This window comes from Palaemon carinicauda, chromosome 8 (genome assembly GCF_036898095.1).
Source record: "Palaemon carinicauda isolate YSFRI2023 chromosome 8, ASM3689809v2, whole genome shotgun sequence".
Taxonomy (NCBI): Eukaryota; Metazoa; Arthropoda; class Malacostraca; order Decapoda; family Palaemonidae; genus Palaemon; species Palaemon carinicauda.
Genome location: NC_090732.1, coordinates 169,500,576 through 169,528,218, shown reverse-complemented (window position 1 = coordinate 169,528,218; position 27,643 = coordinate 169,500,576). Strand labels below are relative to the sequence as shown.

The following is a 27,643-nucleotide window of genomic DNA, read 5'->3' as shown; positions in this document are numbered from 1 at the left end:
AAACTTTCTGGTTTACCTTCCCTTAGTAATGCCATTTTAAAGTTACTTCTGATAATCCTTGGACTCTCGTACTTTTTCAAAGACTTTTTTTTTACAAAGCCTCTTTTGGCTCGATGTTCCCCCATTGATCTTTCTGTTATGTCATGATCCTTTAGTTCATATTCATTCTATTCAGTCAGGATATTTTGAAAACCCTGCCTCCATTTATTCAATACTTTTTCAATATCAATTTCTACATTTATCTACTGTATCAATAATTTCTAAGCAATTTTAACCATTTATTTTCTTTTGATGCTATATTTTTTTTACTTTGAACAATTTATTTTTGTTTCCATGCTTTTTACCATCTACTGCCATTTTTACTTCATAATTTTTTAACTTAAAATAGCTTGTAGTAATTTTCTATCAACCCAACCTAAGCTCCACTAGTATTACATAACAATCCAAAATTCTTCACGCTTTGTTTTCTGATTTCTACTAGACTGATGATTGTATAATCCTCATTAACAAGATCTTAGTCTTCATTATTCTGATTAATTCACTTGACCTTTTATCACATATTTTGCTGATACATCCTCGATTAGTATGTCTACTCCATTTTACCCTCTTAAAAAAAAAAGTAATTCTAGAGAAAGTAAACTCGATGTAGTACAGTATTTGTTTTCAGATGAAAATTAAGACTTTGTAATTCTAGAGAAAGTAAACTCGATGTAGTACAGTATTTGTTTTCAGATGAAAATTAAGACTTTGACCAGTAAAATGTCTATATTTGTTGGAGTCTTTACTTGGTTTTCATGAATTTTTTTTTAATTTATAGTAATGGTACTTCGGTTTAGGTGTTTAATTCGTTGCAGGAACAAGCTTGTAAATATGAAAAAGTTTATCGTAAGAAATGAAGGAAAATCACTATGCATTCCACATGTCCATAAATGCTTATACACATTTTTTTTTTTTTTTTTTTTTAAAGGTTTGCAATGAATGTCATATAAAGAGCAAATAACACCTAACATGAAAAATTAATACAAATTAAATCCTAATAAAAAATTTAAACATTGTCAGTAACTCTCACTTTACATTTTAGGAGAGTTATGTCTGGTGTACAGGAGACAAGACAGAGGATGAAGAAGGGATACTGCTTGGGGAGCAAATCTTTCTCTATGAGAACTTCAGGTAAAGTATCTGAGTTCTTGATTTATGTTGCTTTTTCATAAAGTGTTAGTTCATACTTGGATAGAAACCTTAGTCATTTAATTTTGTTACCTTTGGTGTAGCCTCTTACGACCAATTGAAGAATTATCAATCTGGCAGTGTGAAGAAGGCTGTATCATCCACCTTAGGTCTGGTGCGTTAGTGCTTGTGGCCGAGATCCCCATTCTGCTCCTGTTCGCCACTTTGAATGGTTTTCTGTTACTGACCTCTTCAGCACTTTTATTCTTTATCATCTTGAGCATGAGTGTGAAGTAAGTTCATGTGTAATTGCCCTTTTGTTGAAGGGCACCCTTGTGGTAAATTTATGACCTACATTGACGTTGATCCTCATCTCGTTCGTCCTTTGTGCAGAGGACATGGGTGTTCTATGGATTCTCCTTGTGATGTGTGTAGTAAGTGGATTATCCTCCCAATGGGAGAAGTTCAGTTGATGCAGGAAGAAGGCCAGGTGTGATAGTTCTTTTCCAACTGCTTCAGCCTCGAAAGAGAAATAAAGCTGAAGCCATCCCTTTCCAGGCCAGATCTTTCTTTGGCTGTTTCGTTTCAGTCTCGAAACTTAATTATGAAGAATGATAATTAACCTTTTGATAGTGGTTGTTGGCATAGTTTTTCCTGCCCTTCTTAGCGAGCCAAGACTTTAAGCTTCTGCCTTCATCTCGGCCATGGGTATTGTGCAGGCCCATGTTTATGGGTTTTCAGTCTTATTTAATAATTTAAAATCCTCATTTGCCCTATCCTCCTATAAGTGTGCTTTGCACTTGCATGAAACTTTATCTCAAAAATAGGAAACCAAGGGAATTTTTCTGTTTACGTTCCATAAGTTTTCTGTGCTTGTGACCTGTAAATTTCCTTGCCATATGTATATTTTGTCATTCTTCAAACTATAGTATGTAAAACTCATTTAAAATTATAGGCGTGATTTTTTTATTTCAAATTTACTTTGGAGAAGCTCATTTGGTTGGTTTCATCTCCAATTGAACTACAAAATGTTGGCCTAGTCTGATAATTGATAAGATACATGAGGAAATAGTTTTACTAATTAATAAATTTTACCCTGTTTTGAATATACTTTTGCTCCTCTCTTATTGCAGCTGCTGACACTCATAAAATGTTGGAAAGAAATATGGGGTTTGTTGAATTCCTAATTTGGATTTTTAGCTCTGACAGTCATTCACTTCTTTGTGCATGTTGTATAAGACTGTTCATGATTCAAATCATCTATTGCATTCAGATCTTCCTAGGTCTATGGGGCCAGATATGAAAATCAGGCCCCCTCCAGAGGAATTTTGGACCTTTAAAAATTGAAGTCTTTAATTCAGTACTTTCTGTTGGACAAACAGCATATCTCAACAATCACTTATCCCTTTTAACCACCAAGCTTTTTTGCAAATGCAGGTATTTTTCCCCCATATGTTATAAACTCTGACATTATTAAGCTAGAGATTTCGGTCTGTGGGTTTGTAATTTTTTTTTTTCTTGGCCATTTTATTGATGTTTCATGTGTTGAATGATCTTATATGCAAAATGTAGCTAAATTTGCTGAACTAAAAAAATTTGTACTTTTGTATTCTTATCATATTTTCCCCTCAAGTTTAGACATCCTACATTTTTTGTTTCTCACATTTTTTGTTTCTTATATATTTAGTTTTTGTTAATCTTTCTCCTCATATCCTGGTTAGATCATATATATTGTTTATCAAATCTTTATCTTCAAAGAAGTGATAACATAATTGATAAGTATTGCAAAATCTGGTACTAGACATCATGCGAGAAAATTTTGACCCCCGCTAGACATCATGCGAGAAAAGTTTGACCCCCATATAAATTATAAAAAATTAATTCATTACTTTAAATGAATGACATAATTTACAAAGTGAACAGATTGAAAAGTATTCAAAATTCACATATCATATTTACACTTATACTATTTACAAAATTAATTTTTTTTTTCTTTACAGGGCATGTTGTGCTCTTGAATGAGATGGTCTTGTCTGGAATTAAAGGCATATATCTTCAAGTATCAAGTATAAAGTCTACTGCGAGAAGCAAAGTACACTTCAAACATGGAACTAATTGGGTATTGTCTCTGCTATACCGTGTAGACACTAAAGTCTTTAAGATTTGGTTCGCATGAAATCTGAAGAAGAATGTAACTTTAAGACTTCAATTCCAAAGAAAATGCAGGGTAAAAGAATCTGAAGAAGAATGTAACTTTAAGACTTCAATTCCAAAGACAATGCAGGGTAAAAGAATCGGAGATGAACAAAGTACAAATTGCTGTTGGCACGAAGGTAAACATGTAGTTGGCACAAAGGTTACACGTGCATTTATGTGTAAGACATTGTAAATAAAACTAATAAGTAACAGGACTAGCTGAAATTTTCATATCTTTTCTTTCAATTTATTTATGTATTAGGTGATCTGCACATGATTACTGTTATTTATTGTTACAGTGGTCTATTTCCACTCAACCAGTAGTATCTTGGGCCTAAATATCAAATTATTTGTAATAGCTATTTTGAAAGGGTAATGAATATACAAAAGTATTCCTATAAAAAAATTTCGAACCAGCAGTTTTACATTTAACATAAGGGTATCTTGTAATTGTGCTTGGTCTGCATACTACTGTATTACTTTTATTTCTGCGTCTCCAAGACTGAGGATCAAGTCTTGGAGACGCAGAAGAAATAAAAGTAATACAGTAGTATGTTGACCAAACAGTTATAAGATACCCTTATGTTAAATGTAAAAACTGCTGGTTTGAAAATTTTTTTTTATAGGAATACATTTGTATATTCATTCTCCTTTCAAAATAATATACTACAAATAATGTGATATCTTGCCTAAGATACACAGGTTCAGATGAAATAGGCCACTGTAAAAAGGAACCAGCCATGTCACAGAACTGGCAGGTGAGGCGAGCAGGACCATCATATGTCATCAACTCGTTCTCAACTGTGTGTGGGCCAACTTCTCTTGGTGGATCCTGGGTATCAGTAGCAATAAGGGTAAAGAACCCACTCGTTTCCCACACTGTGCTGCAGTTTTCTTGAATATAGTAGTTTCATGGGTATTGAACACAACAGTTTACTTGAATGAAGTAGTTTCATGGGTATTGGACACAAAAGTACATGGAACTACCAGAAGCATTCCAACACGTAATTCCAGTTTGGTATTCACTTGCTGAAAAAACAAAAACCATCTTTGAAATCTAGTGATGATCATAGCATTTAGTATTTTGCTTAGCGTAGTCTTTGAATCTAAGCGTATATAGTAAAATTACTAATATTTTCTGGAGCTTTTTAAGCATAACAGAAACACTAACATGCTGAAAATTTATATCTAAATCAATAATTGAAAACCTTCAATCAAAATATTGCCCACATTTTAGTTTTATCAGGTCAAACCAACAAAATAGCTTTATGACAAAAGAATACAGCAGAAGTCATATTCAAATTAACAATTGTAATTGTATCAGGATTCTAAATGTTATTTTTTCTATTGAGCTGTAAGGAACAATGTTATCTCACATAGTGTGTCTATGAGTACTTGGAAATAATTATCCTGAACACACTAAACCATTACCTACAAGGGAAACTAAATAACATGTATGGTTTTATAAACAAAAAGTACCCAATTCTGCATATATGAGGTCATGAGAGGACCAAACACAGAGATCATCATCGACCTAAAATGGGCACTCCACAAAGCAAACCATGAAGTCCATCAAACATCATGAGCAGTAACCTGCTATACATCATCAAAGATTACCTAGTAGACAGACAGTGCACAGGCTAATTTCAGGGACCGATGTCATCATGGAAGACACTCAAGTTGGGAAAACCCTAGGGAGGTGTATTATCACCAACATTATTTAATGTACTTATGAGCATTATAGACATGAAGCAGCCAAAGGGGATGAGAAGGAGCATATATGCAGATGACATAGTACTCAAGATTGAACTATACAAGAAGTACACAAAACACTAGACCAGATCACCAAAGTCTGGCCTCACCATTTCTACTGATAAGACAAAGATCATCAGATGAAAAGGAAAAGAGGGACTGCAACTTCACAATACAAGGACATAAGACAGAATAAGAAAACTCCTACAAGTAAATGGGTGTGATTAAAACACCACCACACTGACAAGTGATATGGGTCAAGAGTCTATGTAACCTAAGGATCAAGACACTGGCAACGCGGGACATCATGTCAACTGTCGGAATGCTCAAAAACCTACATCTTGATACGATCCATCATTCAATACAGGGGCAGCTACCTGACAATTATCACCTAAGAGGCAGGCTAAAATATTAGTGAGCATTCAGCGTAAGGTAATCAGAATTGTCTATGAAATCCTGATGTGTGGTAATGCTCACATTCTGAGAAAGGAGGTAGGACTGCCAACCATACAACAGCGCCTTAAGGAAATAACAGCTCAATAACTCATAAGAACAGTAGCTGACAAAGATGAATATGAATGTAGGGACAGACTGCTAAGTGGGTCGAAGGCATCTACAAAGTGCCAAACAAAAGTAAGAGCAAACTAATGCAATGACAACGTACAGTAGAAGACAACACTGAAGCAAAGGCGAAGTACAAAACACACAAAATGGCATTCGTGACATACCATCGATATCAGTGGAATGGAACGAATCCATACGAGAAAGAGACAGTGTGGGGTAAGAATTACAAGAGTTCCTAAGAAAATTGGAAAACATAATAAGGAGTAACAGTATACACAGATGGATCTGTACTCAATGATGGAAAAAGTAGAGGGTGGGTGGGTTTTGTGGGACTTCACAGAGGGTCTAAATTGTTAGTGATGGGAGCTCCAGTACTCTTAAAAGATTACCAGGATTCTAGACAGAATCAAGTTGGGAAAGAAATACAGCAAAGACATCGTTTTGGTTAGCAACAGCAGGAGTATCTCTAACCAGTAAGAATAGAGAGTCTAAAACATACATGTGGAGAAGACTACAAAAAATAAGCCAGAACAACAACAAAGGAGGGTCAGTCAAGTTCATCTGGACCCCCTCACACGGAATACTGGGAAATGAGCGAGTGGATGTCTTAACCTGAAAAGGTGCGGGAAATCAAGTCCAGTATGACAGCAATAACAATATCTTCCATCAAGAGGAAGGTGGGAAGAGAGAGAGCTGATAAAATGGAAGAGACAATGACAATAGTAATACCGAGTCAGTTAGGAGATACTGTAGCTTGCAATCAATGGGAAATCAGTACCATCAAATTACAATGCCATCTATCTCCACAATCGCTGAAAATTAAAGGCAATGTCCAGAATAAGTATGGGGTACTCATACATGTGGAAAGTTACGAGAGTAAACACAAATGCAGAGAAACCAGTCATTACCAAGTGTAGAGTCTGCCACAGACGGGATAGTCATACTCTACAACACTACATTACCTACGGGATTGTCTGCCCTTACAGGGTATATGGTTGAAGAGCTCAGATGAACATGGCTTCAGAGAACACTTCATTTGTCCAGATGTACTTGAGCAAACTATAAGCATAGCAACACGATTAGCATCCTCCAGATAACGAAGACGACCAAATGATATTGTATGTCTTCTGTTCCAGATCACTTTGTTGCCGATTTGTGTATCAGGATAACATTTAGTCATTACTTAGCCGAGTGTCTTATCAACCTGGAAAAACATTATTATATTAGAATACAGGTGGAAAAGCTTCAAAGTTCATTAAGATGTAATATTCATTTGATACAGACCATCCTTCTATTTCCCGGAGATTTATTCAATTTATTGTCTATCTCTATATCAGTATATAGCACATAGTCCTTAACTAGCCAAGTACCTTATCAGTCTGGAATCACATGGAAACATGTCAGAGTGCAAGTGGAAAGGCTATTAAGTTTACTACAGTAATATGCATTACATACTAAACCCAAACTGTAAATAATATGTACGGCAAACCTTCTACTGTGCAACAGTAAGGCGCCTCCTGTATATATTGCAGGCCTTATCTTTAATAAATATGATAAATAATATTTAGTTGAAAACACACCCAAATCTATTGTATATAGAAATACCATATAAAAAGGCAGAATTACTCGGGATGAAAACACAACTAGTATAAAACTCCCAACTCGCAAAAGTATGACTATCTCGGGTAGCAAAGTTTATAATTTTCAAACTAATCTTTTTGATACTATATATTTAGAAGTTTGATATACAAAAATAATTTCCATACTTTTAAACCAAAACACTAGTTCCATTTGCATATAATACTAACATTCTCCGAGTGTTTTCATAGTGAACACAAGACCTTAGAAATAAAGTATAGCATTGCTGTATTGTTTATGATATACACTGTAACAATATTTGTTTATGTCAATAAAATTCCAGGACACAATCATGTTGACCCAAATAGCAATCTGATGCCCAATTCAACTTAATACTTCAGACAGGTTATAGGTAAGAATATATGTTGCATGTGTATGTGATATTTTATACAGTATATAAGCACTGTAAACAAAGTACAACGTAAAATAAAACTAAGGGAAACCATAGAACAAGTAAAATAAAAATGAAAAAAATAAAGGATCTTTCATAAATCACGAAAAGCATTGGAAATCCAAACCTCTAATACAAAGAAATAACTTATCCACAACCTAATATAAAAATAAGCATGAAGCACCAACCAAGAATGTTAGAAAAAGCAATGGTTATCCATAACTTAATAGCATCATCAAATAGCCAGGGTTTTAGGCATGTGCACAAATAGCCAGGATTACGTACGTGTACAAATAACCAGATTTAATACTACTAAGGTCAAATGTAGAGCTACTACAGAATCAAATGTAGAGTCATACAAACTATTATATTCTCCCCAGAAAAATCTCAAAACTCAAGAAATCTATGAGCTAAAAACTGTACTTTCTTTTGCAATACATACAAGAATGAGATTAAGAATCTAATCAACATAAACATGAGTGAATTGACAATTTATGCAAGAATAGTACAGTATTTGAATTCTACCTGCATTGAAAAAAAAAATTTAGCAAATACAAAAGCTAGAACCATTACAAGAAACAAATTGAAAAGCAGTGACAGTTTGTGAGGAAGTGATAGTATAAAGCACAATGGAACTATGTTATCATTACAGCTTTGTAGAAAATGTTAGTTTCGCAATGAATATTTCCTTTACTGTACATAAGGAAAACCTACAAGACAATGAATATTTCCTTTACTGTACATAAGGAAAACCTACAAGACAATGAATATTTCCTTTACTGTACAAAAGGAAAACCTACAAGACAATGAATATTTCCTTTACTGTAGATTAGGAAAACATACATGACCAAAATTTCCTTAGATCAACAAAGAAAAACCAGAGGGTTTATGATTAAAGCTTTTTTTTAGTTATGCTCAAAACAAGTCCCCCCCACCATTTGTTATGCTGAAGGTGAAAAATTTTTTTTGGAATATACAGCACGAAGAACATGGCAATCAGATTGATGTATGTACCATCATATAAAAGTATATCAGGCCTGCAGCCCATTACTCAAAATGATCCACAGAATTATTATTACCTAAGCTATAACCGTAGTTTGAAAAACTGAATGCTGTAAGCCCAAGGGCTCCAACAGGGAAAATAGTCCAGAGAGGATAGGAAATTTAAAAACAGAATAGTTTGCCCGAGTGTACTCTAGAGAACTCTAACAAGACATAGGAAGACCATGGTACAGAGGATATGGCACTACCCAAGACTAGAGAACAATGGTTTGATTTTGGAGTTTCCTTTTCCTAGAAGAGCTGCTTTCCATTAGCATACCAATGTATTAAGATAAAAAATAATCCCAAAACATCACTTAAATAGGTATAAGAATGAACAACAACAGTTGCCTTGTCTGCTGCGAGCAATAAGCTGAACCTTTTGTAGGGTATCATAAGCACTTGAGTCTTGCCTTTAAAAAAAAGAAAAAAGATGGGGATGAGCAAAACTACATAATGTAACCCCAAACTAAACAGAAGTCTACAAAGTACCATCATATGATTAAGAAAAAATAAGTCTGAACAAATAATTTGTAAGTACCAGACCTTTGTCTAACCAAAGACAGGTGGGAGCTAGAATCTTTAAATTAAAATGCAGCAGCTAATTGCAACAGATATTCAGCTAGCTGAAGCAGAGGAAAGAGTAATAGCTGCTGATGAGATGAGCAGCTGTTGACATTCATCTTGCCTAAAAAAAATTCTTCTACAAATAAGAACAAATTTCAGGACCAGAAGGGTAAGTCCTAATTAAAATTTGAGGGGCTTTTTCAAGTAATACCATATAACACCTAAAATATATTTACTTGCCTAATGCACAGGCACTCCTTAGAATTAATGATAAAGACAATCCATCAGACTGTTTGTAAGAAAAATAAATATATTCTGGATCATAATACTAATGCATGTAAAAAAAAATATTGTACTTGACTTTAAATGGTAAAAAATCCAGGCCTCACAGAGTTGAGAATTCAAGCTCTATGAAAAAATATTGACCAAAAACAAAAGAAATTTAAAGTGATTGGAAATCAAGCATATTACAAACCATTTAAGTTATTAGGAAGTCAGTCATGAGTGGAGCATAAAACAAATAGTTTGGACACAACAGAAACTAACTTTAAATGAATAATGTAACTCAAACGTAGGAAAATTTTTCCTACTAAGGAAAAGGAAGTTAGTTTAGAATAAAAATTTCAAGCTCAGAGAGAAACCATTTAGAATTATCTTGGGACTTAGGCACATTACAAGGCTTCCAGACTCTACTAAAGTATGTCAACAGAGTGGAACTAAAAACAGAAAAAGAAAAACCTTATGACCAGAAAAAATGTATTGTACAATAAAAACCCTCAGACTATGGAGTTAAAAAATCAGGGAACAAACTTCAAATCTGAGAAAAAGAAACTACAGATTAATCATTGAATTCAATGGAGTAAATCCCCAAGAGAACATAAACATAACCAAAATGTAATTAAGAAATCAAGCATAGAATATAAATTTCAAATGTGAGAGATGGAAATTCTGTATAAATTTTTCAATTGAAGAATCCATCACACTATAGACAATGAAACACTGTGATGAAGCAAAAAACATTCTAGCACAAAATGAATACTTTTAGACCTTAGAGGAGGAACTTCTAGATAAACCTTGAAATTCGAGTACAATCACTCTGACCGTGAAAAACAAAAAGCTGAACAGATGAAATAAAAACAAAAAACAAAAATCAAACATTCTAAAAAAATCTTGGACATCAAGCATAAAAGGAATCCAACAGACTTTGGAGAGAGAAAAACAGATACTAATAATTTTGATTACTAAACAACTTCAGACCAGTGAGAAATAACTTAAAATTATGTCCTAGGTAACACATGCTTCCTGCTATGGAAAGACACCAGAAAGGAAAACTGTCTATCTTTCCTTTCTTTCTAGCCAGATGCCAGATAGGCTTTTCAAGCCTGTCAGTCAAAACAAAGTATCTCAAGTATAAAATACCAATGTCAGACCTTATAAATAGAAATTCCAAATGAATTTCAGAATCAGTATATAAATTCCAAAGAATATTGAAAAAGAGAAAAAGAGAAAAATATAGTAAAACACATGAATGAAGAACTCGAACATAGAGCACAAACTAAGAGCACAATCACCAAATGAATCTTCAACTTTAATCTGAGTCCAAAATCTGGGATACTGAGGTATGACCATTGAGATATATTACAGATTGCTAAAATTCACAAAACACAAAGCAATTCCTCCATGAATTACTGTTACGTTTAAAAAGTTAGTTTACCCCAATCAGTTAACAATCTTTACCTCCATATTGTTGGCAAGAATGGCCTACTTTTAATCAATTTCTTCTTACTTAATAAAAATGTTCTGACAAAATTTCCTTTAAGGATTTGTTTCCAATGTATATGTTACGAGTTGAAAACTGGACAATCTTAAATATAATATTATTATTCATTATTATTATTACTATTATTTGCTAAGCTACAACCCTAATTGGAAAAGAGATTTAATTATTTTTTTGCTTCTTATGTTTGCAATGTAAGATTTCAAATTTAAGTGTGCCAAAGATTAAACCCAAGAATTTTACTGTTTGGTTGGTATGGATTAGGTGATTTCTAATGTTTATATCTAGACCCTAATTTTTTGCTCCCTCTTGTAACTTTGAGAAACATGATTGATTTAGTTTCTTCTATAGAAAGTTGGAAGCCTACTGTACTAACGAAATCAAAGAACTATAATTACTTTTTAAGAGAAATGCTGAGTAAATTTGATTATGTAAAATATTATAGAATCCTCAATTTATGTAAACTATTTGTCATTCCATTTTATAATCGATTTACATTTATTTCACTGTAATTAAGAATGTCACTATGAACACTTTCCTGTGGGACACCATTTTCCAATCTACATACTTCAGCATAAATGTTATCTAAATGTCCCTGAAAAGTACACTTTGTAAGATCCATTTAGTACAGTATGTCTCCATGAACTTTCATAAACCCTTTTGATGCCAAGAAGTATGACAACAATTACTTATTTTTCTCTAAAATCTCCTTTGAACATGGTATTCAAAGGAACAATGGATTAGCTATAGATATATTTTTCTGTGATCTGTCTCAAGGTAAGGTTATTACATTGTTTTTTAAAACCAAATGTATCTTGAATTTACACTTTTTCCATAGTCTTCATACAGACAGCTTGTTAACCTTATGGTTCAAAAGTTTGATGGATGACTAGTGATTGTCTTGATTTGCTTTTGCTAGATGATAGCACGTCACCATTCAACTGGAAAATTTCTGTCCGAAGATGGTTACATAATTAAAATAAGTAGGTATTGACTAGATTCTGTTTTATTTATATTCACGTTACTATGTCAAGATTTTCCTGACACCTAATTTACTCCATGTGTCTTCCATGTATATCAGATATTGTAAGTGAATCATAAAACTCCTTGCTCATGTCTTGGAAGTCGTGTCGTGTGTTTCATACGTGGATTTTTAAAAATGTTTGGAATAAACTGTTTCCATTATTTTTTTTTTTTTAATACTTCATTACCATCTTTGATCAATTCCAGTTCTGTGGAGTTCACTGATATGTTTCTCAGCTTGTATGACAGGTCCTTAAAGACTAAATATAATTCTAGGCTGGAGAAATCTTCCTTTGACTTGCAATACTGTATTAATCTATCACCTTGATACTTATCAATTGTTGATTGAAATGGAAAATAAACGTAAAATTGATATGGAAAATAAGCCTAGAAACGTAGTGGAAAATAAACCTAAAATTAAACGGAAAATAACCGTAAAATTAAAAAGAAAATAAATCTAAAAATTAAATGGAAAATAAAACTAAAACATTGGCCTCTAAAGGTTGAACTGCTTAGGAAATCCATAGGAATGAGAGGAAGAGTACAAAATAAAAATGGTATAAATCTTAACAAAAAACTAGTCAATCTCAATGAAAAAAGCTTGAAAATATAAAATTACAGCAATATATGAACAATGTAATCTCACATAGTGTGTCTATGAGTACTTGGAAAGAATTGTCCTGAACAGACTAAACCATTACCTACAAGGGAAACTAATTAACTTGTATGGTTTTATAAACAAAAAGTACCCAATTCTACATATATAAAGTCATGAGAGGACCAAACACAAAGATCTTCATCGACCTAAAATAGGCACTCGACAAAGCAAACCATGAAGTCATCAAACCACATGAGCAGTACCGTGCTATACATCATCAAAGATTACCTAGTAGACAGACAGTGCACAGGCTAATTTCAGGGACCGATGCCATCATGGAAGACACTAAAGTTGGGGAAAACCCTATGGAGGTGTATTATCACTAACATTATTTAATGTACTTGTGACCATTATAGACATGAAGCAACCAAAGGGGAAGAGAAAAAGCATAAATTCAGATGACATAGTACTCACGTTTGAACTATACAAGATGTACATAATGCACTAGACAAGATCACCAAAGTCTGCAATAGCACTGGCCTCCTCATTTCTACTGATAAGACAAAGATCATCAGGTGAAAAGGAAAAGAGGGACTGCAACTTCACAATACAAGGACATAAGATAGAACAAGAAAACTCCTACAAGTACATGGGTGTGATTAAAAGACCACCACACTGGCACAAGTGATATGGGTCAAGAGTCTATGTAACCTAAGGGTCAAGACACTGGCAACATAGGACATCGTGTCATCTGTCGGAATGCTCAAAAACCTACGTCTTAATACGATCAATCATTCAATACAGGGCCAGCTACCTGGCAAATATCACTTAAGAGGCAGGCTAAAATATTAGTGAGCATTCAGCTGAAGGTAATCAGAATTATCTATGAAACCCCAATGTGTGGTAATGCTTACATTCTGAGAAAGGAGGCAGGATTGCCACCCATACAACAGTGTCTTGAGGAAATAACAGCAGGACAACTCATAAGAACAGTAGCTGATTAAGATGAATACAAATGTAGGGACAGACTGCTAAATGGATCGAAGGTGATAACGTACAGTAGAAGACTACACTGAAGCAAAGGCGAAGTACAAAACACATGAAATAACACCCAGTGACATACCATCGATATCAGTGCAATGGAACGAATCCATACGAGAAAGAGACGGTGTGGGGCAAGAATTACAACGACTTCCTTAAAAAATTGGAAAACATAATAAGGAGTAACAGTATACACAATTGGATCTGTAATCGATGATGGAAAAAGTGGGAGAGGGTTTTGTAGCTTTGTGGGAGTTCACAGAGGGTCTAAATTGTTAGTGATAGGAGCTCCAGTACTCTTAACAGATTATCAGGATTCTAGACAGAATCAAGTTGGGAAAGAAATACATCGTTTTGGTTAGCAACAGCAGGAGTATCCCTAACCAGTAAGAATAGCGAGGGTCATCTGGACCCCCTCACACAGAATACTGGGGAATGAGCGAGTGGATGTCTTAACCTGAGAAGGTGCGGGAAATCAAGTCCAGTATGACAGCAATAACAATATCTTCCATCAAAAGGAAGGTGGGAAGAGAGATAACTGATAAAATGGAAGAGATAATAACAGAATAGCAATAGTCAGTCAGTTAGGAGATAGCTTGCAAACAATGGGAAATCAGTACCATCAAATTACAATGCCATCTATCTCCGCAAGCGCTGAAAACAAAAGGCAATGTCCAGAATAAGAATGGGGTACTCATACATGTGGAAAGTTACGAGAGTAAACACAAATGCAGAGAAAACCAGTCATTACCAAGTGTAGAGTCTGCCACAGACAGGATAGTCATACTCAACAACACTACATTACCTACGGGATTGTCTGCCCTTATAGGGTATATGGTTGAAGAGCTCAGATGAACATGGCTTCAGAGAACACTTCATTTGTCCAGATGTACTTGACCAAACTATAAGCATAGCAACACGATTCGCATCCTTCAGATAACGAAGACGACCGAATGATATTGTATATCTTCTGTTCCAGATCAAGTATTCACTTTGTTGCCGATTTGTGTATCAGGATAACATTTAGTTATTACTTAGCCGAGTGTCTTATCAACCTGGAAAAACATTATTATATTAGAATATAGGAGGAAAAGCTTCAAAATTCATTAATGTGTAATATTCATTTGATACAGACCATCCTTCTATTTCCAGAATATTTATTAAATTTATTGTCCATCTCTATATCAGTATAGCACAGTCCTTAACTAGCCAAGTATCTTATCAGTCTGAAAAAACATGTAAACATGTCATAGTACATGTGGAAAGGCTATTAAGTTGACTACGGTAATATGCATTACCTACTAAACCATAACTGTAAATAATATGTACGGCAAACCTTCTACTGTACAACAGTGAGACGTGCCTCCTGTATACAGTATAATGCAGGCCGTACCTTTAATAAATATTATAATATTCAGTTCAAAACACATCAAAACCTATATATATATATATATATATAGAAATACCACATAAAAAGGCAGAATTACTCCGGATGAAAAAACCACTAGTATAAAACTCCCAACTCTCCAAAGTAAGACTTTCTCGGGTAGCAAAGTTTATCATTTTCAAACTAATCTTTTTGTTACTATACATTTCAAAGTTTGATTACAAAAAAAAACTAATTTCCATACTTTTAAACCAAAACATCAGTTCAATTTGCATATAATACTAACATTCTCCAAGTGTTTGCATAGTGAACGCAAGACCTAAGAAATAAAGTATAGCATTGCTGTATTGTTTATGATATACACTGTAACAGACGAATATTTGTTTGTCAATACAGTTCCAGGACACAATCATGTTGACCCCCACCAGCAGTAAAGCATAGGTTAAATATAGTTTGTTTTTATTGATGCTTAATTTAACTTAATACTTCAGACAGTCCTTAGAGATCAGGTTATAGGCAAGAATAAATGTTGCATGTGTTATGTGATATTTTATACAGTATATAAGCAATGTAAACAAAGTACAACGTAAAACAAAACTAAGGGAAACCACAGAACAAGTACAATTAAAAAAACCCAAGGATCGTCCATAAATCAAGAAAAAAAATTTGAAATCCAAACCTCAAATACAAAGAAATAACTTATCCACAACCTAATATAAAAATAAGCATGAAGCACCAACCAAGAATGTTAGAAAAAGCAATGGTCATTCATAACTTTATAGCATCAACAAATAGCCAGGGTTTTAGGCATGTGCACATAAGAGCCAGGTTTAAAACAACTAAGGTCAAATGTAGAGCTATTAAGAATCGAATGTAGACAGTCATACAAACTATTATATTCTCACAAGAAAAATTACCTCAAAACTCATGAAATCTATAACCTGAAGATTGTACTTTCTTGTGCAATACATTCAAGAATGAGATTAAGAATCTAATCGACACTGACATGAGTGAAATGAAAAATTCTGCAAGAATAGTACAGTATTTGAATTCTACCTGCATTGAAAAAAAAATTCAGCTAAGACAAAAGCTAGGATCATTACAAGAAACAAATTGAAAAGCAGAGACAGTTTGTGAAGAAGTGATAGTATAATGCACAATGAAACTATGTTATCATCACAGCTTTGTAGAAAATGTTAGTTTTGTAATGAATATTGCCCTTACTGTACATAAGGAAAAACCTACATGGAAATGAATATTTCCCTTACTGTACACAAGGAAAAACCTACATGGCAATGAATATTTCCTTTACTGTAGATTAGGAAAAACATACATGACCAAAATTTCCTTACATCAACAATGAAAAACCACAGAGGGTTTATGATTAAAACTCTTTTAGTTATGCTCAAAACAAGTCCCCACCATTTGTTATGCTGAAGGTGAAAAACTTTTTAGGAATTTACAGCACAGAGAACATAACAATTAGATTGTTGTATGTACCATCATATAAAAGTATATCAGACCTGCAGCCCTTTACTCAAAATGATCCACAGAATTATTATTACCTAAGCTATAACCCTAGTTGGAAAAACAGTCCAGAGAGGATAGGAAATTTAAGAACAGAATAGTTTGCCCGAGTGAACTCTATGAGAACTCTAAAAGACATAGGAAGACCATGGTACAGAGGTTATAGCACTACCCAAAACTAGAGAACAATGGTTTGGTTTTGGAGTATTCTCCTAGAAGAGCTGCTTGCCATTAGCATAATGTATTATGAAAAAAGTAATCCCTAAAAATCCCTTAAATAGGTACAAGAATGAACAATAACAGTTGACTTATCTGCTGCGAGCAACAAGTCTTTTGTAGAGTATCAGAAGCACTTGAGTCTTGTCTTTTTTAGAAAAAAAAAAAAAAGATGGGGATGAGCAAAACTACATAATGTAACCCTAAACTCAACAGAAGCCTACAAACTACCATCATATGATTAAGAAAAAATAAGACTGAACAAATAATTTGTAAGTACCAGACCTTTGTCTAATCAAAGACAGGAGGGAGCTAGAATTTTTAAATTAAAATGCAGCAGCTAATTGCAAGATATTCAGCTAGCTGAAGCAGAGAAGAGAGTAATAGCTACTGATGAGATGAACAGCTTTTGATGTTCATCTTGCCTAAAAAGATTCATCTACAAATATGAACAAATTTCAGGACCAGAAGGGTAAGTCCTAAATAAAATTTGTGGGGCTTTTTCAAGTAATACCATATAAAACCTAAAATATATTTACTTGCCTAATGCACAGGCATTCCTTAGAATTAATGAAAAATACAATCCATCAGACTGTCTGTAAGAAAAATATATTCTGGATCATAATACTAATGCATGTAAAAAATATAGTAGTGTATTTGACTTTTAATGGTAAAAAACCCAAGCCTCACAGAGTTGAGAATTCAAGCTCTATGAAAAAATATTGACCAAAGACAAAAGAAATTTAAAGTGATTGGAAGTCAAGCATATTACAAACCATTCAAGTTATTAGAAAGTAAGTCATGAGTGGAGCATGAAACAAATAGTTTGGACAAAACAGAAACTAACTTTAAATGAATAATGTAACTCAAACGTAGGAAAATTTTTCCTACTAAGGAAAAGGAAGTTAGTTTAGAATAAAAATTTCAAGCTCAAAGAGAAACCATTTAGAATTATCTTGGGACTTAGGCATATTACAAGGCTTCCAGATTCTACAAAAGTATGTCAACAGAGTGGAATGAAAAACTGAAAAAGAAAAACCTTATGACCAGAAAAATGCATTGTACGATAAAAACCCTTAGACTATGGAGTTAAAAAATCAGGGAACAAACTTCAAATCTGAGAAAAAGAAACTACAGATTAATCTTTGAATTCAATGGAGTAAATCCCCAAGAGAACAGAAACAACCAAAATGTAATTAAGAAATCAAGCATAGAATATAAATTTCAAATGCGAGAGATAGAAATTCTGTATAAATTTTTTAATTGAAGAATCCATCACACTATAGACAATGAAACACCACGATGAAACAAAAACATTCTAGCACTAAATGAAAACTTTTAGACCTTAGAGGAGGAACTTCTAGATAAACCTTGAAATTTGAGTACAATCACTCTGACCGTGAAAAACAAAAAGCTGAACAGATGAAATAAAAAGCATAAAAGAAAAATCAAACACACTAAAAAATCTTGGACATCAAGCATAAAAGGAATCCAACAGACTTTGGAGAGAGAGAAAAACATACTAATAAATATTTCATTACAAAATAACTTCGGACCAGTGCGAAATAACTTAGTATTATATCATAGGTAACACATGCTTCCTACTATGGAAAGACACCAGAAAGGAAAACTAACTATCTTTCCTTTCTTTCTAGCCAGACGCAAGGTAGGCTTTTCAAGCCTGTCAGTCAAAACAAAGTATCTCAAGTATAAAATACCAATGTCAGACCTTATAAATGGAAATTCAAAATGAATTTCAGAACGAGTATATAAATTCCAAAGACTTGAAAAAGAAAAAAAAACCAGTAAAACACATGAATGAAGAACTCAAGCATAGAGCACAAACTAAGAGCAAAATCACCAAATGAATCTTCAACTTTAATCTCAGAGTCCAAAATCTGGGATACTGAGGTATGATCATTGAGATATATTACAGATTGCTAAAATTCACAAAACACAAAGCAATTCCTCCATGAATTACTGACATGTTTAAAAAGTTAATTTACCCCAATAAGAGTTAACAATCTTTACCTCCATAGTGCTGGCAAGAAGGGCCTACTTTTAATCAATTTATTACATATTTAATATGCTACAACTCAAAAATTTAACGAGGATAAAAATGTTCTGACAAAATTTCCTTTAAGGATTTGTTTCCAATATCTATGTTACAAGTTGAAAACTGGGCAATCTTAAATATATTATTATTATTCATTATTATTATTACTATTATTTGCTAAGCTACAACCCTAATTGGAAAAGAGATTTAATTATTTTTTTGGCTTTTTATGTATGCAATGTAAGATTTCAAATTTAAGTGTGCCAAAGATTAAACCGAAGAATTTTACTGTTTGGTTGGTATGGATTGGGTGATTTCTAATGTTTATATCAAGACCCTAATTTTTTGCTCCCTCTTGTAACTTTGAAAAACATTATTTATTTTCTTCTGTAGAAAGTTGGAAGCTTACTGTACTAACGAAATCAAAGAACTATAATTACTTTCTAAGAGCAATGCTGAGTAAATTTGATTATGTAAAATATTATAGAATCCTCGATTTATGTAAATTATATGTCATTCCATTTTATAATTGATTTATATTTTTTTCATTGTAATTTAGAATGTCACTATAAACACTTCCCTGTGGAACATCATTTTCCAATCTACATACTTCAGCATAAATGTTATCTAAAGGCCCCTGAAAAGTACACTTTGTAAGATCCATATAGTATGTCTCCATGAACATTAATAAACCTTTTTGATGCCAAAAAGTATGACAACAATTATTTATTTTCCTCTAAAATATCCTTGAACATGGTCTTCAAAGGGACAATGGATTAGCTGTAGGTATATTTTTCTGTGATCTGTCTTAAGGTAAGGTTATTACTGTAAATTATTTTTTAAAATCAAATTTATCTTGAATTTATACTTTTTCCATAGTCTTCATACAGACAGCTTGTTAAGCTTATGGTTCAAAAGTTTGATGGGTTACTAGTATTTGTCTTTATTTGCTTTTGCTAGATGATAGAATGTCATAATTCAACTGGAAAGTTTCTATCTGAAGATGGTTACATAATTAAAATAAGTAGCTATTGGCTAGATTCTGTTTTATTTATATTCACGCTACTATGTCGAAATTTTTCTGACAACTAATTTACTCCATGTGTCTTCCATGTATATCAGATATTGTAAGTGAATCATAAAACTCCTTGCACATTACAAAACACGGCATGTCTTGGAAGTCTTGTGTTTCATACATGGATTTTTAAAAATGTTTGGAATAAACTGTTTGTTATTTTTTTAATACTTCATTACCATCTCGTTCAATTCCAGTTCTGTGTAGTTCATTGATATGTTTCTCAGCTTCTATGACAGGTCCTTTAGGACTAAATAAACTTCTAGCTGGAGACCTCTTCCTTTGACTTGCAATATGTTTTTTTTCTCTCATACTGTCCCCTCATTTCTTTCATCCCTCTACATTTTCTGTCCAATCCCTATCAAACTTTACTTCTCGCTATCTCTTCCCCTGCCAACTCGCCATGGGCCAGCACGGCAGGGTATGGCCCACAATCTCCCCAAATGAGTTACAACCAAAGACAAAATTCGGCCGTTCCTGTTGGTCAGTGGATTTAAATCAAGGCCCAACCACACAGTCTGATTTGGGTAGGGACTGTGTGCTGTATAAGTGACTACCCAACCCTAAAACAGTGCTTAACATTGCTACGTACAATTTAAGAACCCTCTCTGAAGAGATACACCTGAGTAGCCTGGAAACAGAGATTATGAACATCAATTGGGATATAATCAGAATCTCCGAGATGAGAAGACCAGGTGAGAAAATCCAAATGCTTAAAAGCAGACATTTGCTTTACAACAGTGGCAAGGAAAACAAGCAAAATGGTGTTAGATTTCTCATAAACAAAAACTTACACAGCAACATTGAGAAGTTCACAGCCACATATACAGAGTTGCTAGTGTCACTCTTAGAATTTCAAAGAGGTACAGACTAACTATCATACAGGTATATGCTCCCACATCATTGCCATCCCAAGAGGAACTGGATAACTTTTATGATGGCTTATTTACCACTCTAAATAACAACAAAGCCCATTACAACATCATAATGGGGGATTTCAATGCTAAAATTGGAAAAGGGAATGAGGATTGCGTTGGCAAATTTGGATATGGGGAGAAAAATGAAAGGGGAGATGACTTGATAAATTTTGCTGTAGCACATAACTTCAAGATCATGAACACATTCTTTCAAAAGAGTAAAAGCAAGAGATGGACATGGCAAAGCCCAAACCATGAAACACGTAATGAAATAAGACTACATACTGGTAGAAAAACATAATATAGTTAAAAATGTTGATGTCCTGAATCAAGTCAATGTAGGCAGTGATCACAGGATGATAAGATGCAAAGTCCAAATCAACACCAAACAAGAAAGGCAAAAACTATTCTTCTTAAGACCAGAACATATCAAAGTACCTGAAGCTCTCAAATCTACATTTCAGATAGTTAAAAAACCGCTACGAGATTCTTGAAAATTTAGAAGAACAAAACAGTAATGAAACTGATCTTAAAAACTTGCATAACAACATCATTATCCCCCTGAAAGAAGTAGCAAAGTAGTTCCAGGACACAAAAACCCTCTGACAACAGCAAATTCTCGGAAGACACAAAGAACCTCATGAAAAAACGGAGAAATCTCAAGCCCCGATCAACAGTGCGGGAGAAAATTGAAGCTGCAGAACTAAACAAAACTATACATAAAAAGCAACAAGAAGACCTTCGCAATAGAACGACAAAAATAATTGAAGATGTCATCGAACAAGGCAGAGGGTTTAAAACAGCAAAAAGAAAACTCGCCCAAGGGAAACTGCAATTCACTGGGGTGCTAGAAGACGACGGATCCCTTACAACCAACCGTGATGGAATAGCTAAGCGAGCAATTGAGTACTACCAAAAGCTTTACTCCTCAGAAAGACCTCGTTACCATCTTCGTGAAAGAGCAAATCAACACCTATCTCATCACTTTCCAGAGATCACTGCAGGCGAGGTGCGACTAGCTGTCAAGCAAATGAAGAAGGGGAAAGCACTGGGACCAGATAACATCACGTTAGACCTAATAGCAGATGCTGATGAGCCAATCCATGACAGACTGGCGCGACTATTCAATGAATGTCTGAAGAAGAGCAAATCGCCAGAAGAGTGGAATAAAGTTATCCTCATTCTACTCTACAAAAAAGGCAACCCCAGGTACATGAGCAACCAACGGCCAATCAGCCTCCTTAATGTTATTTATAAAATCTTCACCAAAGTTACCAACCGAATTGTAGGAAAGCTTGATGAAAATCAGCCAAGGGAACAAGCGGGCTTTAGAAGAGGCTACTCCACAATTGATCATCTACAAACAGTATACCAAATCATTGAGAAAACAAATGAATATAAGATACCACTTGTAGATTACACCAAAGCATTTGACTCGGTTGAAACTGAGGTGGTCATGTCAGCGCTGGAAGAACAGGGAGTTGACTCAGTTTACATTAATGTACTCTGTCATATCTATGATCATGCAACATCATTTATTCGCCTCCACAAGGACTCTGAACCATTCCAACTCAAGAGAGGAGTCAGACAAGGTGACACTAGCTCACTCAAACTGTTTACTGCCTGCCTGGAGAGAGCTTTCCGACGACTCAACTGGCAAGAAAAGGGAATAAAAATAGATGGAGAATATCTAAGTCACTTAAGATTTGCTGATGACATCATTATCATTGCTCACACCAAAGAAGAGCTTCAACATATGCTCACTAAGCTAAATGAAGCAAGCAAATCAATTGGCCTCCACATGAACTTCCAAAAGACCAAAGTCATGAGCAATAAATATACTGAAAATGCAGATGACATACTTGAAATTGAAAACCAACAAATTGAGGAAGTGGACCACTACATCTACCTAGGACAACAAGTCTCTCTACATGACGCCTGTAAAGAGAGCAAAATAAAAAGAAGAATAACCCTCGGTTGGCAAGCGTTTGGAAGAGCCAGTAAAGTATTAAAAAATAAGATTCCTATCATCTTAAAAAGGAAAGTCTATGACCAGTGTATCCTCCCCACTGTCACCTATGGGGCCGAAACTTGGAATCTAACAAAAAAGCTTTCCCTTAAATTACGAACAATGCAGCGGACACATGAGAGAATTATGCTAAATCTAACATGGAAGATAGAAAAACAGCTAAATGGATACGTCAAAAAACTAAAGTAAGCTCAAATGGAACTGGGTGGGGCACATTGCCAGACAACAGATGGACATCATGAACAACCTTCTGGACACCCCGAGGATACACAAGAAACCAAGGAAGACAAAAAACCCGCTGGTTAAATGACTTAGACCAACATAAGCAACAGTGGCACAGAATAGCTTGGGATAGAAATCTGTGGAGGAACCTAGGGAAGGCCTACATCCAACAAAGGACTTTTGAAGGCTGAAATGATGATGATGATGATGATTAATCTATCATCTTGATACTTATCAATTGTTAATTGGAATGGAAAATAAACGTAAAATTGAAATGGAAAATAAGCCTAGAAACGCAGTGGAAAATAAACCTAAATATAGAATGGAAAATGAACCGTAAAATGAAAAGGAAAATAAATCTGAAAAGGAAATGGAAAATAAACCTAAAACAATTGCCTCTAAAGGCTGAACTGCTTAGGAAATCCAAAGAAATGAAGAGAGGAAGAGCACAAAAAATAAAAATGGTATAACTTTGAAAAAAAAAAACACTTGTCAATCTTAAAAAGAAAGCTTGAAAAGGATATAAAATTACAGCAATATATGCACCAACTCTAAAAATGAAGGAATAATCCATGCCATTCACCTTATTACACAATAAGAATTAATCTTGTATACAACAAGAGGTCTAAACCAACACCAGCTACAATTATTATTATTATTACTATTACTTGCTAAGCTACAACCCTAGTTGGAAAAGCCTTATGTTATAAGCCTAGGGGCTCCAACAGGGAAAATAGCCCAGTGACAAAAAATAAATGTATAACTATCAAATGAATCCACTTCATACAACCAGTAAAACACAATGTTGAGACAGCTCTTTTTCCTATACAGTATGCACAGTAACCTGTCCTTTAGGGAATTTGTGAAGTATTTTGTCAAATAAATCATCACTGAAAACCAACATTCAACTTCTTTATTATCCCTTGGAGCCATCAGTTTTATTGCATTCCGCTTTTCCAACAAGGGTTGTAGTAGTAATAATAATAATTTACCTTCTTCCTTCTGTTCCTTCCTTATGTCCTTGATATGCATTTACATAAATATCAAGTAAATTCCCACATTAATCCTATTCAGCACTGTACCTGTATTTCCAAGCTCTTATGTTCCCTAAGCAAACACTCAAGACAGAAAACATTAAAGACAAAGTAAACAAATGTCTTTGGCCTGAATATGAAAAAAGTAAACTACTGGGGAAAAAATGTTTTCATTATCAATACATTCTGAAGATACAATTATCTACAGATTAAGCCCCCAAAACCTTTTAGATAAATATTTCAGATGGTACTCAGCAAATAGAAAATCACACTAGTGACAGAATTATTCTGGTAACTCCACACACACGGTGCCAAGTACCATATTATTTACCTCCATCAAGAGAAAAACAGCAGAGCTCCATATTTGTCACAGGATTTAACCAGGGATACTTTATGTTCCACATGATGGCCTCTGGTGGCAGGGCAAGAGGGAGGGGCTCAGTGTCGCTACCAAACTTCTTTTCGTCCTCACTGCCAGCCCTGTTTTGGGTGTGGGAGACAAGCCCCGTTTCCACATGGCTATATCTGGAAGAGAACTTCAATTAAACATTTTAAATTGTAATATTAGATTATATTTCTTCTTGAATTAAGAGTGGAGTCACATTCTAATCAACGAAAAGCAAATAATTGAATTATATGGATTGTTATATCTGGTTATATCAATTGAATTTCTTCTCTGTGGTCTGTTTATACATGATTTGTGTATACAGAAGGTTCCCAACTTACAAAAATTCGGAGATACAAACAAATCCAACTGAAAATAAGATGCAATAAAGAAATACTGAAATAAAACAATATTATATCATTTAATACAGTAAGTAAAATTACTTTTGTAATAACCTGATGTCTATCTCATATGAAACCACATTATTTGTTGACTTTTGTAGCTGGAAATCAGAGGCATGGGATTCAGGTTAGGCCTATCCCAAGCCAAATTTAAAAATATTTGACTTGCAAACAACCTCCTGGAACCTATTAAGTTCTGTACATACATCCATCCAGTTTTTACTTCATACTTTAGAAATCATTCTATATAATAAACTTACTTCTTTTTCAATAACTCAAAAGACTGAACAGCTGCTGGATAACCTGACAGACTCAAAGCACTGCACTTTCAAATACAAACAACTCCTTAATGAAACTAAATATTTCCCACTGTATGCTTTCTATAATACAAATAATTTCCCTTCCTTACAACTAGTTACAGATTAACACAACTTAGTAAGTACCTGAAACTCTCTGTATCCGTCCTTATAGCTAAGGGAATACACTTAAATGCTCACATATACTGTATATAATTAAAGTACCAAATATCTTATAACAAATCATTGCTCATACACACTTCACTCTGCTTTCCTCTTAGCATCATATTATTTGTTTTACCTACCGCCTTCGTGAGGTTAACTTATCAATGGAATTAAAAACCCTTTTGATTTGATATCCACAAAAATAAATGCTGAATTTTCAATTGCAACTAGTACCAAAGATAAACCGGACCTCCGGGGTTTTATTTACCTAACATTAGTTCTCCCTTTTTTGTAACAATCTATGCCTTGTTTATGTAATGATAAAACATTAATAAACCTTTTTTTGTGCTTTGATGTCAGCAAAAATAATTACTGTATTTCCATTCTCTGCTTGGTTGTGAAAGAACATTATCAAACCTTACTGCTTTGATATCAGCAAAAATAATCACTATTTTCATTCAATAGTTGCTTGTGATAAAACATCAATTTGAACACTGATTTGAAATCTGCAAAAATAATTACTGTATTTTCATTCTATAGTAGGTCGCGATAGAACATTAAAAAACCTTATTGCTTAAATATGCACAAAAATAATTTGTAATTTCATTCTATAGCTGTTTGTGGTAGAACATTAATAAACCTTATTGTTTTTTATATCTACAAAAATAATTACTATATTCTCATTCTATTGTTACTTGTGATAAAACATTAATAAACCTTACTACTTTGATATCAGAAAAAATAATTATTTTATTTTCATTCTATAGTTGTTTGCGAAAGAACATTAATATACATTGTTTTTATATCTACAAAAACAATTACTGTATTTTCATTCTACAGTTGTTTTCTTTGCAACTAGTAACAGAAATGAACATGTTTTCCTAGGTTGTATAGATTTTTACCTAAAATTAGCTCTCCCCTTTGTATAACAATATATACCATTGTAAATATAAATGATAAAACATTATTAAACCTTATTGCTTTGATACCAGCAAAAATAATTACTGTATTTTCATTCTAATTTCCTTACCTAACATTATTCTCACCTTTGTATAACAATCTAAACCATTGCTTATATAAATGATGGAACATCAATAAACCTGCACACTCATCAAAATTAACCCAATAAGGAAACATTCAGAGCAGGAACCAAGTTGAAAAATTTACAAATCTTATGTCAAAAAGTTATACTGAATCATAAATGCAAATGTGAATAACTGTATCAAAGCCATCTTTAACAATAACCAAATCACAGTACAAAACCTTCATACAGTATTATTTAAGATATACAATGTAAGGAAGACTTAATAACTGTACAGTACAGCGTGGGTGGTGAAGTACAGTATATCTACTTAATGTTCCATTTGGCAAACAAGTTAAACAATCTTAAACTACCAAACTAAAAGCAAAGCTAATTCATGATACTACTATCAAATAAAATACATGACAACAGATTACACTGTACATATTAACCCGTTAAGCATTCCCCCTGGACCACCTCGCTGCTAACGTACCATTATGCTTTTTGTGCAGTAGTGGTCATAATAGTTTTTCAATTCCATAATAGTGAATGAAACACATACATTATGCATTAATATTCTTTTGTGCCATTCCCTAAAACAAGGGGCTACTCACAATCCTACTTACCAGTCCCTGCACCAATTTTAAGTCATTTCCCACATGAATCCTATTCAGTACAGCAGCACTGTACCCATATTTCCAAGCTCTAATGTTTACTAAGCAAACACTCAAGACAGACCACATTAAAGACAAAGTAAACAAATGCCTTTGGCCTGGATATCAAAAAGGTAAACTACTAGGAATTTTTTTTTTCATTAACAATACATTCTAAAGATACAATTATCTACAGATTGAGCTCCCAAAACATTTTAGATAAATATTTCAGATGGTACTCAGCAAATAGAAAATCACATTAGTGACAAAATTGTCATGGTAACTCCACACACACGGTGTCAAGTACCATATTATTTACCTCCATCAAGAGAAAAACAGCAGAGCTCCATATTTTTCACAGGATTTAACAAGGGATCCTTTATGTTCCACATGATGGCCTTTGGTGGCAGGACAAGAGGGAGGGGCTCAATGTCGCTACCAAACTTCTTTTCCTCCTCACTGCCAGCCCCGTTTTGGGAGACAAGCTCTTGTTTCCACTTGGCT

At 33.9% G+C, this 27,643-nt stretch overlaps 1 long non-coding RNA gene across 3 annotated transcripts; it reads right to left on the bottom strand.

Annotated features, from left to right (window-relative positions):
• Positions 1-3,969: 3,969 nt before the first annotated feature.
• Positions 3,970-27,643, bottom strand: LOC137646123 (uncharacterized). 3 transcript variants are annotated; one of them, XR_011045394.1, is made up of 4 exons: positions 27,459-27,643; positions 24,550-24,743; positions 6,642-6,883; positions 3,970-4,392 (listed from the first exon to the last, which is right to left on the bottom strand). It is a non-coding gene; the product is annotated as an uncharacterized lncRNA (long non-coding RNA). The 3 variants fall into 3 exon arrangements; XR_011045395.1 differs by having other exon boundaries at positions 6,646-6,883; XR_011045396.1 differs by having other exon boundaries at positions 6,664-6,883.